General features: G+C 45.4%; 1 protein-coding gene across 2 annotated transcripts in view; it reads right to left on the reverse strand.

The window, feature by feature from the left end:
• Positions 1-11111: 11111 nt before the first annotated feature.
• Positions 11112-14335, reverse strand: part of ZNF185 (zinc finger protein 185 with LIM domain) — a 120593-nt gene continuing 117369 nt past the window's right edge. For both annotated transcript variants that reach the window (XM_054040624.1, XM_054040625.1), the window contains exon 28: positions 11112-12604. The gene's annotated coding sequence lies outside the window, so the exon portion shown is untranslated. The remainder of the gene's footprint in view (positions 12605-14335) is intronic.

Consider the following 14335-nt stretch of genomic DNA (forward strand, 5'->3'; position numbering starts at 1 on the left):
CCTGACCACATTCCCCAAAAGTGGCGCCTTTTTAATTGTCATACTTAGTCGGCGCCGCTTCCCAAGTCCTTCTGCTTCCAGGTCTGACTGGACGCCTGCTCCAGCCCCTGCTCCGGCTCTCCCCCATGGCCCCCGCCTCTGCTCCACCCCAGCCCTGCCTCTTCCCGCCCCCACCCTGCTCCGCCCCAGCCCTGCCCCCATTCCCCTGAAGACTGCAGCCAGCATGGTAAGTGGCGCAACCCGGCCCCAGCCTGCTCCGCTCCCCTGGCTCCCAGCCACGCTGCCAGTGAGTGCTGGGGTGGTGGTTCCCCCCTCCCCCCAAGCCTGGGAACCAGGGGAGCAGAGCAGGCTGGGGCCCTGGCCCCCAGGCCTCCGTGGACTGGTCCCAGGCCTCCGTGGGGGGCTGGCCACTTCCTGTGGGAAGTGGAGTGACCCGGTCGCAGCCTGCTCCGCTCCCTTGGCTCCCAGGCTTGGGGGGAGGGGGAACCGCCCCCCCCAGCACTCGCCGGCAGCATGGCTGGGAGCCAGGGGAGCGGAGCAGGCTGGGGCCGGGTCACTCCACTTCCCGCAGGAAGTGGCCAGCCCCCGTCCCCCACAGAGACCTGGGACCAGCCCCGCCCTCCCCCACACGGAGGCCTGGGGCCAGCCAGCCCACCCCCTGTTCCTGCCTGCGGAGGCCTGGGGCCAGCCCGCCCCCCCACTCCTGCCCGCAGAGGCCTGGGGCCAACCTGCTGTGGAGGCCTAGGGCCCCACACAGCCCCCCCGCAGGGGGGCTGCGTAGGGCACCAAAATAGCTAAGGACGGATGTTTTCTTGTTTAATTCTTCAGGGGAGAGCAGGAGTTTACTGCAGGAGAGAGGTGGGTTTGAGAACAACAGCCCAGATCCTTAAAGGTATTTAGGCTCCTAATTCCCAATGGGCCTTAGGTGCCTAAAAACCTTTGAGGATCTGAGCCAATTAGCTCTGGAGTCCCGCTGTGAGTCTGACGGAGGAGATGCAATCTCTGAGGAGGAAGGGTGGCAGACAGATGACACTGGTCGTCATCCCTGCCTGATGGCTATTACATGAATGTATGAGTGCCTCACCGCTATGGATAATGTCCAGATGCAGCTGACATTTGGGGTGGGGGAATAAGGAGAAGAGAGGTAATGCTAAATAATAATTAACAGCATGGCCAGCATTGCAGCATGAAATGAAGGCAGGAGAGCGAAAATCCCCTGATCCTGCTCAGTCCATCATTATAGGGTTTGAGTCTCAAAGCCCGCTGAGGTCAGCTGAAAGACTCCCCTTGACTTTACTGGCTTTGGATCAGTGAGTCGGGGGTATCTTGGAACAGACTGCTAGCAACTCTCACTTCCTACTCCCTCAGCATCTTGCAGGATCAGGCCTTTCATCGAATAGGGTAGGCTGCTCATGTCAACCCCAGAAAGTTAAAGACAATACTGCAGAGCACCAAAACGGGCTTGTAGAAGGGTTCGGTTGGGGTCGCCCCTCTCTGGGGCGGCTGGGAGCCAGGCCACCTCACTACTGAGGTCTGCTGAGTTGGGGAATTAGCCGGGTGAGGCAGGAAACAGTCAAGGGCTCAGGCCCTCGGGCAGGGGCTGAGCAAATAGTTCCGGAACTAGCCCAGGCCCTGGGTCAGCGCAGGGCGGTAAACAAACAGTCTAGAGCTCAGGCCTCAGGCAGGGGCTGAGCAAAATAGTTCACTATCAGGCCCAAGCCCTGGGTCAGGGCAGGGCAGCAAACAAACAGGAGCTCAGACCCTCAGGCAGGGGTGAGCAAATAGTCCAATACCAGGCCCAGGCCCTGGGTCAGGGCGGGGCAACACATAGTCTGGAGCTCAGGCCTCAGGCAGGGGCTGAGCAAAAATAGTCCAATACCAGGCCCAGGCCCTGGGTCAGGGTGTGGCAACCCACAGTCTGGAACTCAGGCCCTCAGGCAGGGGCTGAGCAAATAGTTCAGGATAAGCCCACGCCCTGGGTCAGGGCGGGGCAGCGAACAAACAGGAGCTCAGACCCTCAGGCAGGTGCTGAGCAAATAGTTCAGGAACAAAACCCCAGGCTCCTGGTTCTGAGCGTCTGGGCGAGGGGGAGACTGCCACCCGTAAGTGGGGTGGCAGGGGGGACGCAGGCCCACCCACTCCACTGCGTCCCAGCCCGGGGCCCTATCAGCGGCAGGCAGCCTGCTGCTGTGTCAGTGGGGATCCTGGCCGCAACACACTGACACCGGCTCTGGGTGTGCTGCAGCCAGACTAGGGTCGGCTGTCCCCGGACTAGTTCCTACCTCCCCCACTAGCAGTACCTGCGTCTGGCCAGTGTCCTCCACTGAATCAAGCACCATGGGCTCCTCAGGGTACTCGGTGAGCGGTAGGCTTGGCAGCTCCTCTGGGCTGCTTCTCACCGGTAGGCTTAACAGCTTCTCTGGGGTCTGGTCGTCATCCGGCCTTGACTGGTATGGCCAGTTCTCGGGTCGGTCACAGGCTGCAGGAGTCTCCCCAGCGGGAGCAAGGCCCCCAGCATCTGGCTTCTCCAGCGGCGAGGCAGCTTCTGAGCCCTGGGGTGGGGCTTTTATACTTCCTGTCCTGCGCTTTGACCTTTGGGGGGCAGGCGCAGGCTCCAGTGGCTCTGCCCACTTTGGCATCCAGAGGGGCTCGTCCCTCTCTGGGGCGGCTGGGAGCCAGGCCGCCTCACTACAGGGCTCTACTTTCAAAAAGTCCTGACCTACTGGGGAATGTCCTCCAGACTCCAATGCCTGTTAGTCATGTTCTGTTGTCTTTTATTTTCAGGGGCTTCCTTGGTCTCTTTCTTCTTTAATTGCAGAATTACGGTTCAGTCTTAGGGCTGGATTCTGATCTTGTGATCAGCTGTGCAAAACCACTGAAGCCAATGTAGCTGTGCCCAGATATGCCACAAAAGAATTTGACAGCGGGGATACTCCAAATTTTCACTAGTGTCACTGAGAACAGCAATTAAATGGCTGCTTTTTTTACGGCCAATGATCAAATTATCCTGTAATAGCTTCCTGAAGGGATCGGCATTGATCAAAAGAAAGGGTGGAAGTTGTCTTCCTGTTAACACAAATGACTGAGCTCCTGAGGTGCTGATAGAATTAGATGGAGGATCAAATTAACCAGGGGTTGAAGTAAGCAAAAGCAGCAGTTGAATCTAGGGGGATAAAATAGTGAACTGCACCATTCCATCGCCTGAGGAGAAAGATAAATACATCAGCATCTCCGTTTTGGTGAAACGGAAGTGGTCTGATGTCTGAGCTGTCCCACAAGGAGTACTTAGCCAGAGAGTGCTAATCCCAGAGTACACTGCTGAGTCCCTGTCCCGTGAAGGTTGGTGAATAGCCTTACGGAACTTGGGGTTCACAAACTTGAACAAACTTGAAATTTGTTCAGAAAGAGTTGAATGTGTCTTGTTGTGAGGAGCTGTCTATTTTCTTTATTGAAAAGAGTAATTGGAATCTGACCAGACTTATGATCTCTGTGGAGGCAAAGTCATGTCTGGTACAGACAAATGTGAATCTTGCCTGTTTGACCATAAGCTTCTGTTATTCATGGAGGAGCTAGAGGTGCTTGGGGAGCTCTGAGCTATGAGTTGCAGACTTGACCCAGGTCCTGCCAGGCTGGTAAGATCAAGCAGAAGTACTGAGTCTGTTTTTTGAGTAGACGGTCAATCCCTTCCTTTGGTTGGCCCTTGCTGAAGAAACCTTGATTCTCAGAATTCAGCCTATTATCTTCTGTCTCTAATCTCCCTTTTCTTGGGAATATAATTGGAAAGGTTATGTGGAAAGGACAACTCTGACAAATCCAGAGTCCAAAGATTTCCTTGGTCACTGTCAATCTGTTTTTAGGCTTGGATGTGACACACAGGCTACATTGGTGTGAATGTTTGATGTCTGTCTAAGAATGGCTTAAAATAATGGGCCAAATACTCAGCTGGTGTAAATCAGTGTAGCTGCACTGAAGTCAATAGAGCCACACCAGTTCACATCATCTGAGGATCTGGCTTCAGATGCCCATTCTAATTCTTTTATATATGTTACCAGCTTAAGACACCATTTGCTGACAGGTTGAGGACTGGTGCAGGGACATAAGGAGTGTCTCTTAAGTAGCTCCATTCTAGCCTGTCAAAGACACAGCTTTGGGGCAAATGTTCATCTACACTGAGGGAATTCTCATGCTGGGTTCGAGGTGGCTCTATTCTCTCACCGTTCTAGTTCAGGGTATATATCACCATTAGTGGGATGTTGAGCCTTTAGTATGCAGATGATACACAGTTCTGCATCTTCATTTTATGTGACGTATATCGTACATGAGGTGAGCCCTCTCAGTCTCTAACAGAGATGGGTACTTAGATGTGAATTAGCTGGCTTATTCTTAATTTGAATAAGAAATATTATGGTAAACTGGGGGAATCAGCCAGAAGAAGTGGCGAGATTTACAGCAGTTCTTTTACCTGAAGGACTATGACTACCTTTTGTTATTCATGTTTACAACCTGGGGAATCTTGATCTGGATATTTAGATAGTAGCAGTGGCCAAAAATAACATTAATCTCTGTTTAGGAAGAAGGTTGTTAACTTTTTTGCCAGTTACATATCTTACCATGGTCCATGCCTGATGGGAGTCTTACGATGCACTGTGGTGGCTCAGTCACAGGGAGAGACTGTGGTGCATCATGGTAGTTACAGTGTAACTGGGGAGTAAGGCACGTAAAGGAGAAAGGCAGCATGAAGGAACTGGAATTATAGCTTCCTTGAATCGCGATGGCTGCTCAGTTAGACACAAAGATTGTTGACTGAAAATGAAATATTTCATTTTGACTATACAAACCAAAATTAAAATGTTTCTGTTCACTGAAAAGAGGCCCAAGCAAAATATTGGGATGTTTCTGAATAGAGATTTTTGGGGGAATTTATTTTTCTGTGAAGAATTTCACCTGGAGCTAGTGAAAACTCAGAATTTCCAAAATTCTGACATTTTGAATTTGTTTTCAAAATGACCTGGCTGCTGTGTGGACAGTTTTTTTTAATTAATCTCATCCGAGGCATTTTTAGCCTTCCAAAATGGGTGGCGCCTTTTTTTATGTGTTCACTCCCCCTGATGTTAGAACCTGGCTACGCCACTGATCCACAGACAATATTAAATAATATTATGTTTTCAGAAGCACATATTATAATATTGATAATTATGCCATAGCTCTACAGCATGTTTTGCATGAGACGTGCGAGCACACGCTTACCCCACTTCCCGCCCCACTGGCAGTTACCATCGAGATGTGCTACATGCCTATGCGAATACGATAATAATGTGGCACAAATATGGTACCAGTCCCTGGCACATTGGAAAAAAAATTGCCGGTCCACCACATCAGATAGTTTCAGAAGCACTTCTCTACACTAGCTTGAGTTGTTTGCAAGCTCGAAGCAATTCTACAGGCAGCCTGAATGCGGTGTGGGTAGCTGTGAATCGCCTCAAAAACAGACTTAACTTTTAGCCTCCCAATAGACTCCATTGCCTCACAAGCTTCCCAAAAGTTTCTCTCGAATAATGCTTCATTAAAATTACGAATCACAAAAACTCACCAGCGTCTTTCTTGTTTATCCAATTTCTTTTAGAAGTCATCATCTTCTGAAGAATTGATGCTTGAATTATCTCCATTTCCCTGCGATGGTTGAAGACGTCTCAGGGATGGACGCTCGAACAAATTCAGAGTGGAGACGGAAGTTTGAGAACAGCCTGCTATTTCTGAAGGATGTGAACTTTCCAAAACCACAAATTCGATTGTTGATAACTCCTTTTGTTGTGTTTTGTTTTCTTCAACCTCTTTCACCGAGTTCAAATGTAGCAATAGATTTTGTTTTTTGAGTCGTCAAGCAATATTAAGGAGCCCTTCCTTTGCCTTTGGTATTTCCCTTGAGGTCAGAAGAATCCAATACTGTGGGTCAACATAAACTCCAGCAAGGAAATATTGCCAAAAAGCTTCTCTTCACGTTTCTGCATGGAGGATAGAATTTCTTCTGCAATTTGTCCACCATTTTCTTGCAAGAATTTTGACAGTTTTCACCATTCCTTCATTAAAACTCCCAGGGTTACATCGACAGCTTGAAGATTCACAGTTGTTTGGTTTGGCTTTGCCAAGAGGTCTCGCGGGTTCTTCACTTCGTCCCATTCAGCTTTTGTTAACTTGAGTTCTCTTGTTCCAGCAGCTTGTTCACAGTAAGATTGAAAAACGAGAAGCCGATTAATCATCGCAAATGTTGAACCCCAGCGAGTCACAGTATCCAATGATTGAGTTACCCCATGTAGATCAAGCAGAACATTTTGAATACTTGGGGTTCGTAGTTTGACAACGACTTGTCGAATTTTTGCCAGAAATTTCTTCGCATGTTCTTTGTTCAGTCCATCCCAGATTGCCAACTGAAGAGTGTGAATACCACACCTCATCAGTTGGACTTTTGAGTCGTCCTCTTGAAGCCGTGTTGGAAGTATGAGGCTAGTGTCATTAATCCACTGCGCAGCAGCATCCATGTTGAGTTTGATTTCATCCATTCCTTTAGTTCCTTCATCAGGCAAAATAGCTTCAGTTTTGTTCACATCCCTGTTCTCAGAGGTAGAAATGGTTTCATTGTCCTCACTGAAATTTTTGACAGCACACATCATGTTTGCTGCATTGTCAACGCAGATGCTCAGCACTTGCATTTCACTGATCCCAAATTTTTCTAAAATAGCTTTTACTTGACTTTTCATGTACGAAGAATTGTGATGCCCTTCAGTGTCGATTATGTCCAAGGTTTTTACCACAGCTTTATCTTTTCCTTCTTCGTAGTACTGAGCATTGATTGCAAGGAAATTTCTGTTTCCATGGGTTGCCGCATCCATTTTCAGGTAGCACAATCTTTGCTCCAAAGCTTTCTTGAGCTCTTTGCGACCAGATTCAGCTGTGCTGACAACTAAATGACCAACCACATCGTGCCCCGTCGAAACACCAAGCTGCCGACCCATTTCACCTGCAATTTTTTGGAATCCTTTGTTCTTTAGCCTGAAGGTAGTGAGCGGTGTTGAACTCAAGCAAACCATTTCCATCAGCCCTTCACGGAAAGTATTGGCATCCATCGTGACTATAACCTTTGAGGACTTCAAATATGAGTCAAGTTTTGTTTGCTCTATTTTGGGTTTCTTTTCAGATGAAGCTCCACAAAAAATCTTTTCTCCAGGAGTTTTCAAAGAGCCAGATGAACGTCGTTTAGCTGCGTCAGCTTTTTATTTTGCCTCATCTTCTTGGTCCTTTTTTGTAACCAGAGCCGCATAGTTTTCAGGATGTTTACATTTTTCATGCTACCAAAGGTTGAAACTTTTCACGGTACTTGCTTCACTTGTCTTGAAGCTACATGGTTTGAGCTCGCCATTCACTTCCTTTTCCACCTTGCACGTTGCCGATTTCTTCTTTGCTTTTCCCAAAAGCCAAAATTTGGGCTTTTCGAATTCAAAAGTAAAGACGTCATTGAGATCCTTTTCCATAAATTGGCTATCAGTCATGGGGGGCAGATTTGATTTTTTTGTTGAAGCCATGGCCAAATCTTCTTGTGCTGCTACCGCATCCAAATGTTTCTTGTTATGATCTTCGAAAAGCAATGAACAAAACATTACATTTTTTAATAATGTACCTGCTTGTGATATCTTAACCACTTAAGGTACTCCGAATTTATTTTGGATTTTCTGGACAAAAACGATCGCATTTTCTTTTTACACAAAATTATTATTAAAGTATATTTTAATATTTTAACATGTTTCTTGTCGTTTTAATGAAGTAAGAAGTATTTTTAATATACATAATATCAATTTTTATTTATAAATTACAAGTTAGTTTTTCTTATGAAATTTTGCAGTAAAAATATTTAAAATATTTTCCAAGTTTTTTATTAATATCTCAAAAATGCTTTAATATAGATATAACAATGAAATTCTGTATGTGCCATAGTGTTAGTACGTGCTATCACTGTTCTATAACATTAATTGTTGGGAAGTAACAAAGCTACAGATTACAAGGTTGAAAATAAACTTTAATGGGAAAGCAGATTCAAATTGCAAGCACAGTCCTTTTAGTAAAGAGAGCAAATTTTCAGAAATATGTTTTTGCTTCATCAGCCTGAATAGATTATACAAGATAGAGCAAACAACAGGTTCTATCTTATATAATGTTTCCAGCCTGATGAAGGAAAAACATATTTCTGAAAATTTGTCTCTTTACTAAAAGGACTGTGCTTGCAATTTGAATCCGCTTTCCCGTTAAAGTTTATTTCCAACGTTCTATCATACAACATCATTCAAATAAAATTATGCAAACTACAGGCATCATGAACTGGGGGACTGGTCCAATTTTATTTAACATTTTTTAAATCTTCAACTATTTAACAGATACGATCCTGGAATATGATTTAATGCTAAAACATGCATTAAAATGGTACTCTTAATTTATTTTGTATAATTAATTGTTTCCGAGGAAACTGTTTAAAAATTTTAATCTGCTTAGATGCTTAGAATGATACAAACAATTTTACTTATTACTTATTTTTCAACTTTGGAACCATACATTTTAAACGTAATAATTAATAATAACCCAAAATTATTAACTTATTATGGAACATAGTATTACCGCTCATAGCCAGGGGCAGTCGACGACAAGCCTTTCTTGAAATATGAAATAAAAATGACCAACCGCCAGTTCGGGATGCCTATGGTTTAAATAATTTTGGATAATGTCATTAGGTAGCACATACTAACACTAAGACACAGACTTTATATTAAAGCGTTTTTGAGATATTAATCAGAAATTAACTTTTTATCACTTCCTTGAAGGGACTGTAGTTCCCTTAGGAAGAATTTTAGGACACATGTTCACAGAAACATTTTTTCTTAAAATGACCTAAGGATTCACACCCAAAGTTGTGTTGGACATTTTCCAATCACTCTGGATATATCACAAAAATCACTCCTAATTTATGCAAAAATGTTTACTGTACATTTATATGCCTGCTGCATGCGACTTTTTCAGTAAATTTAAAATTACAAACAACGCTACCAAAAGACCGTTGCACAGATGACATATAAAATAAGTCCGCTAGGGTGATACGGGAGCACACACAAATGAACAAATGTACCGTTAACGGGAGCCTGTGTGAGAAATGAGCTTAAGTGGTTAATATCTCTTGCGATATCTTAATATATCAATAAACAAAAACATTTTTTTTGCAATATACCTGTTTGTGATATCTTAAATGTTGCGTCTTGCTCACACTTTTCTGTAATCTCAGCACTCAGCACGTCTTGTTGATCAACCCTTACAAAAGTATCAACCCATGCTAATCTAACTATCTAACTAATCTATGCGAGTACGTACTCGCCTAACCTTGGCATGAGGGTGGGAGCAGTCTGCAGTGTTGCCGGATGTCTGATAATTATCTGATTCTTTAATAAAACATATCTCCAAAAAACTTTGTAATTTTGTATCTGTACATTAAATCCTGATTTCGGCCGAAGTGAGAATAACTGTGACATATTACGTAAAGTGGTAAAGTAGATTTTAATATCAATTGATATACAATCTGAAATTTTTTGGCACCTTTAGGACTTTCTTGCTAAATATCATTCATTTTGGATTGAAAATGGGAAAAAAAAAAAAACTGGAGCAGTGGAGCAGTCAAGATTTTCTGTGCTCTGGCTCCACTCCAGCTCCAGGCAAAAACCTGCAGCTCCACTGCTCCGCGCTCCAGCTCTGGGCTCCGCTCCAAAGCCCTGGATGCAACGTCACTTTTGGAACATAGTGTCTCTATGTTTTTTGGCAAAAGGCTATTTGGTGAGAATTTAGAGCAACTCTCAATGTGTCAATACAACACATGCAACAGGTATTTAGAAACCACTCCCAGGAAGAGCACACACTGCTGAAAAGCACTATCCTGCTAATTAGAATGTCCCCAAAAATGCAGAAGTCACATCTGAGGGAACACTCCTGGGAACACGAGTAGAGTTAACTGAAAAAAACAGTTTAAAAAATGCTTCTTTTTTGACTTTTTATACTGTTTTTTTAAAAAAATGTCGATGCATTTTAAAAAAAAATAAAATTTCCACCAGCTACAGGGCTGACTGGAAAACTGAAATTTTTTTGGTGAAAATTGCTGATGTATTGTTATCAAAAAATTTGGGAAGATTTGAAGGGCAGTTGACAGGCAAGGATAGAAAATGTGGGTAGCCCAATGTGCAGCTAAACACGGGATGGACTAAGGTAATTTGAATATTTGATTTAAAATGTCTTTGGGGAAAAAAGTTGGAAAATTCTGTGCAACTCTACACATAAGCATCATCTCATGGAAAGCTTCCAGGACCACAGAAGCATGCTTGGTCCTGCTTCAGTACAGGGGCTGGACTGGATGGCTTTTCAAAACCCCTTCCTGCCCTACATAGCTATGATTCTATAATTGTCCCAGGCAGGGGTAATCTGTGGGCCAAATCCAGACCACCAGACACTTTTGTACAGACCCCGAAATCTTTTTATTTACTTATCATCATTATCGTTATTTATTATTACTTTCTCTGGAGTCTGGACCTTGACTATACCTTGACCAAGAAATGTGGACCTTGGCAAAAAATAATTCATTAACCCTGGTCCCAGGGAACTCTCCAGAGAGCAAATAAGTAGTGTCTGAGGGAACCCCACCGAGAACATCACACGAGACAGACTCACTTGTGCTCATTTCTAAATGCTGGAGAATTTTTCAAATAGAGAATCCCTCACATTCTTGGAATGACTGGAGCAGGAGCTTCTAATTTAGATTCCCCTCTCATGCCCAGCAGCGGCTGGTTTGGAGGGCAGTAGCTGATCCAGCCTTGAGCTATATGCAAGGCTTTATGGCATTTAAATCCTACCTTCTCCTTTGAATACTTTGCCCCGAATTCTCACCACTCCACCTTTTCCCCAAAGCCTGAACCTTCAGAAAGTATGTGATGGCTTTATTGATGCTAATATTCTTAGGTCATCAGGAAAAAAAATAACACAGTCTATCAAACCAAATGACTCCAGTTGGCAATAAGAACATGTTTACATTGTGACACAGGTAAGTAAATTGGTGTTTATTAGAATTGTACATAGAGGTTAAACAAATGCTACAGAGAAACACAGCAACCAACAACGATGAAGCAAAAAAATTATAATGAACTGAAGCCTATTCCGCAATGCTTTGCAAGATCATATCAAACATCAAACAGGAACCTATGGAATTAGTTAACAATTAGCTGTGTGTATCTTCTGCAGAAGGAGCACCTATAATAGAGTGTCGTGTTGTGGGATTTTAAATAATCCCCTTAGACTGTGGGAGAGCCAGCCTTGCAACAGGAGTTTTGCAACAAAAATAGTGCCCCAAACACATCTACCTTGTCCCAGCTGCTCTTCCAGTGATTCCCAAGGTACTTCACACCAAGATTTTCAAAAGTGAGCAGTGATTGAGTGCCTCAATTTTGAGGTGTCCAATATGAGTGATGAATACTTGGAGCTATATTTTAGCTCCAAGGTGACCAACAATCTCAGTGGCATAACTCTCAGCCTTAACAAAGGCTGAATGTGAGAGCTAAAAATTACTCAAGAGCTATATTTTTAGTTATGTACATTGGTTACAACCTAAGTTTTATGCTTCAGCATTTGTGCTGTAAATAATTTACAGTAATTATAGAAGTGGGATAACAACAGGCATTTATAGAGAAGTCAATTTAGATCTTAGATGAGAGATATTCCATGTAATGAGGGACAGTAGAATTGAATACTCACTGGGCATTTTGTGTAAGGCAATCAGAGTCACCCCACACAAAGTTAAACTAGCATTCCAGGTGAAAAAATGTGCAAGCTCTCCAAAACATGTAGCAGACATGCATGCTGCTGAAGGAATCCACTGGAGAGTAGGAAGAAAAGGGAAATTGAAGCTCACACACAATTAAGGCAAAGTCAGTCCGCAAGTTCTTCAGAAAATCCATTGCAGGCAAGGGGAAAGCAATTGTCATTTATCATCAGAATATGGGAATGAAGCTTCTCTTACAGCTAGATTCAGCCTGCATTGGATAAGCTCCCAAGGCCCTAAGCTTGGCCTTTCACACCTTTAGTACCTATAGGCAGCCTGACTGATGTAACCAGATGCAGACCAAGATGCACTCCGATTGTAAAAATCAAAGAAAAGGAAAGATAAAAGAGAATCCTAACATATCAGCCTCAGAGAGAAGCTTCTGCCTGATTTCCAGGGTGCTAAACACTCACAAATCCCACTGAAGTTAATGGTAGCTGGAGGTGCTCAGCGCCTTTCAAAAATCAGGCCACTTCTCTTTTGCAGAGGACACTCCCTTTTCTCCTTAATGTCGGCACTTGTCTTGTGTGCTGTTAACAAAATAAACTAGTGGATGTTAAACTCATTCATTGTGATGAGATGGTGAGAGGGAAATAACTCCAGGAAAGGGGTAGCAGGAAATTTGGTATCTTAGCCAGTCAGGCACTGCTGGATACATTCCCATATACACTGCTGAAGTCTTCCAACTGGTTGGCTCCTTCAGTTCTTCAAGATCTAAGAGCAAAAAGGAGAAGCTGAGTGCAAGAACTGGGTGCTGCACAGAAAATGGCATTACAGAGGCCACTGGAGCAGATATAAGCATAGAAGGAGTGGGATGCAAAAGCTTAGCTAGTCTTATCTAATCAAAAGTGACAATAAAGCAGTCGTGTACAGTGAAGCATGTGTATATATCATCAGAAAGAGAGAACCATTTCTGATCTCATTGCAATGGCAGAGGCCACGCATTTTATCTTATGTTTGTGCCTTTTATTTCAAGCTAGCTACCAAACAAAAGAAAATTAAAAAATAAATCTAGTTCCTTTTAGGTTGGCAAAAAATATAGTACAGTATCTTAAATTTAGACTTTTCATACTGCTTTTGACCCCCAAAAATCTTCACAAGCAGGAATCACTTCACCCACCACTGCAATGCTGCCACATCTAGGTTGGAATGTGGCATCTGCTTAACAATGCACAGCAACACTACACCACAGGCATGGGTGGCAGGTTTATAGAAATTTTGGTGGTACCCAACCCCCCCCCCCAACTTTGCCCCCCAATTCCATCCCCCTCCTGCCTAAGGCTCTGGAAGGGAGTTTGGGTGGGGGGAGGAGGTCTGGGGTGCAGGCCCTGGGCTAGGGATTAGGGTGCAGGATGCAGGCTCTGGGATGGAGTTTGGGTGTGGGAGGGAGTCTGGGGTGCAGGCTCTGGGATGGAGTTTGGGTGTAGGCTGTGGGCTGGGGCAAGTGGTGGGGATGCAGGAGGGGGTGAGGGGTCAGGCTCTTGAATGGAGTTTGGGTGCAGGCTCTGGGCTGGGGCAGGGGGTAGGTGTGCAGGAGGGGGTGAGGGGTGCAGGCTCTGGGATGGAGTTTGGGTGCAGGCTCTGTGCTGGGGGTGGGGGCATAGGAGGGGGTGAGGGGTGCAGGCTCTGGGAGGGAGTTTGGGGGCAGGAGGGGTGTGTGTGTGAAGGGGGAGGGGGTGCACGCTCTGGGAGGGAGTTTGGGGATGAGGGGTGCAGGGGTCAGGGCTGTGGGGCTGAGGATGAGGGGTTCATGATGCAGGAGGGGGCTCAGGGCTGGGGCAGAGAATTAAGGTGCAGGGGGATGAGGGCTCTGGCTGGGGATGAGGGGTTCATGATGCAGGAGGGGGCTCAGGGCTGGGGCAGAGAATTAAGGTGCAGGGGGATGAGGGCTCTGGCTGGGGATGAGGGGTTCATGATGCAGGAGGGGGCTCAGGGCTGGGGCAGAGAATTAGGGTACGGGGGGTGACGGCTCTGGCTGGGACGGGGGTTGAGGGGTTTGGGGCGTTGGAGAGGCTCAGGGCTAGGGCAGAAGGGCAGGGTAAGGGCAGCCTGCCCTGCCATTAGTGGATGGAGGGCAGGCACTAGGACCCTGCAGCAGCAGTTGATGCTGGGAGCCGGCAGAGCAGAGTCAGTGTGAGCTGCAGGCTCTGGGGCCCGGGGGAGGTGAGCAGGGACAGCAAGTAGGGGTCGGGGGAGGCGCATTGGGGTGGCAGGCGGGGCCGGGGGAGAGACCTGGCCCCAAACATTGGTGGAGCCAGGCCCTAAATATTGGTGGAGCCCAGGCACCACGAGTGTGTATAACTTGCTGCCCCAACCACAGGTTAGTACAGGAAATGAGGAGGAATATTGTATCCAGCTGATACTGAAGAAGATACTAACCATGTGTAACAGCTACTTCATTCACTAATCAAGCCAGGTTTCTGCTTGATTTGACCAACTAAAATC

The sequence above is a fragment of the Malaclemys terrapin genome, chromosome 9 (assembly GCF_027887155.1).
Source record: "Malaclemys terrapin pileata isolate rMalTer1 chromosome 9, rMalTer1.hap1, whole genome shotgun sequence".
Taxonomy (NCBI): domain Eukaryota; kingdom Metazoa; phylum Chordata; order Testudines; family Emydidae; genus Malaclemys; species Malaclemys terrapin.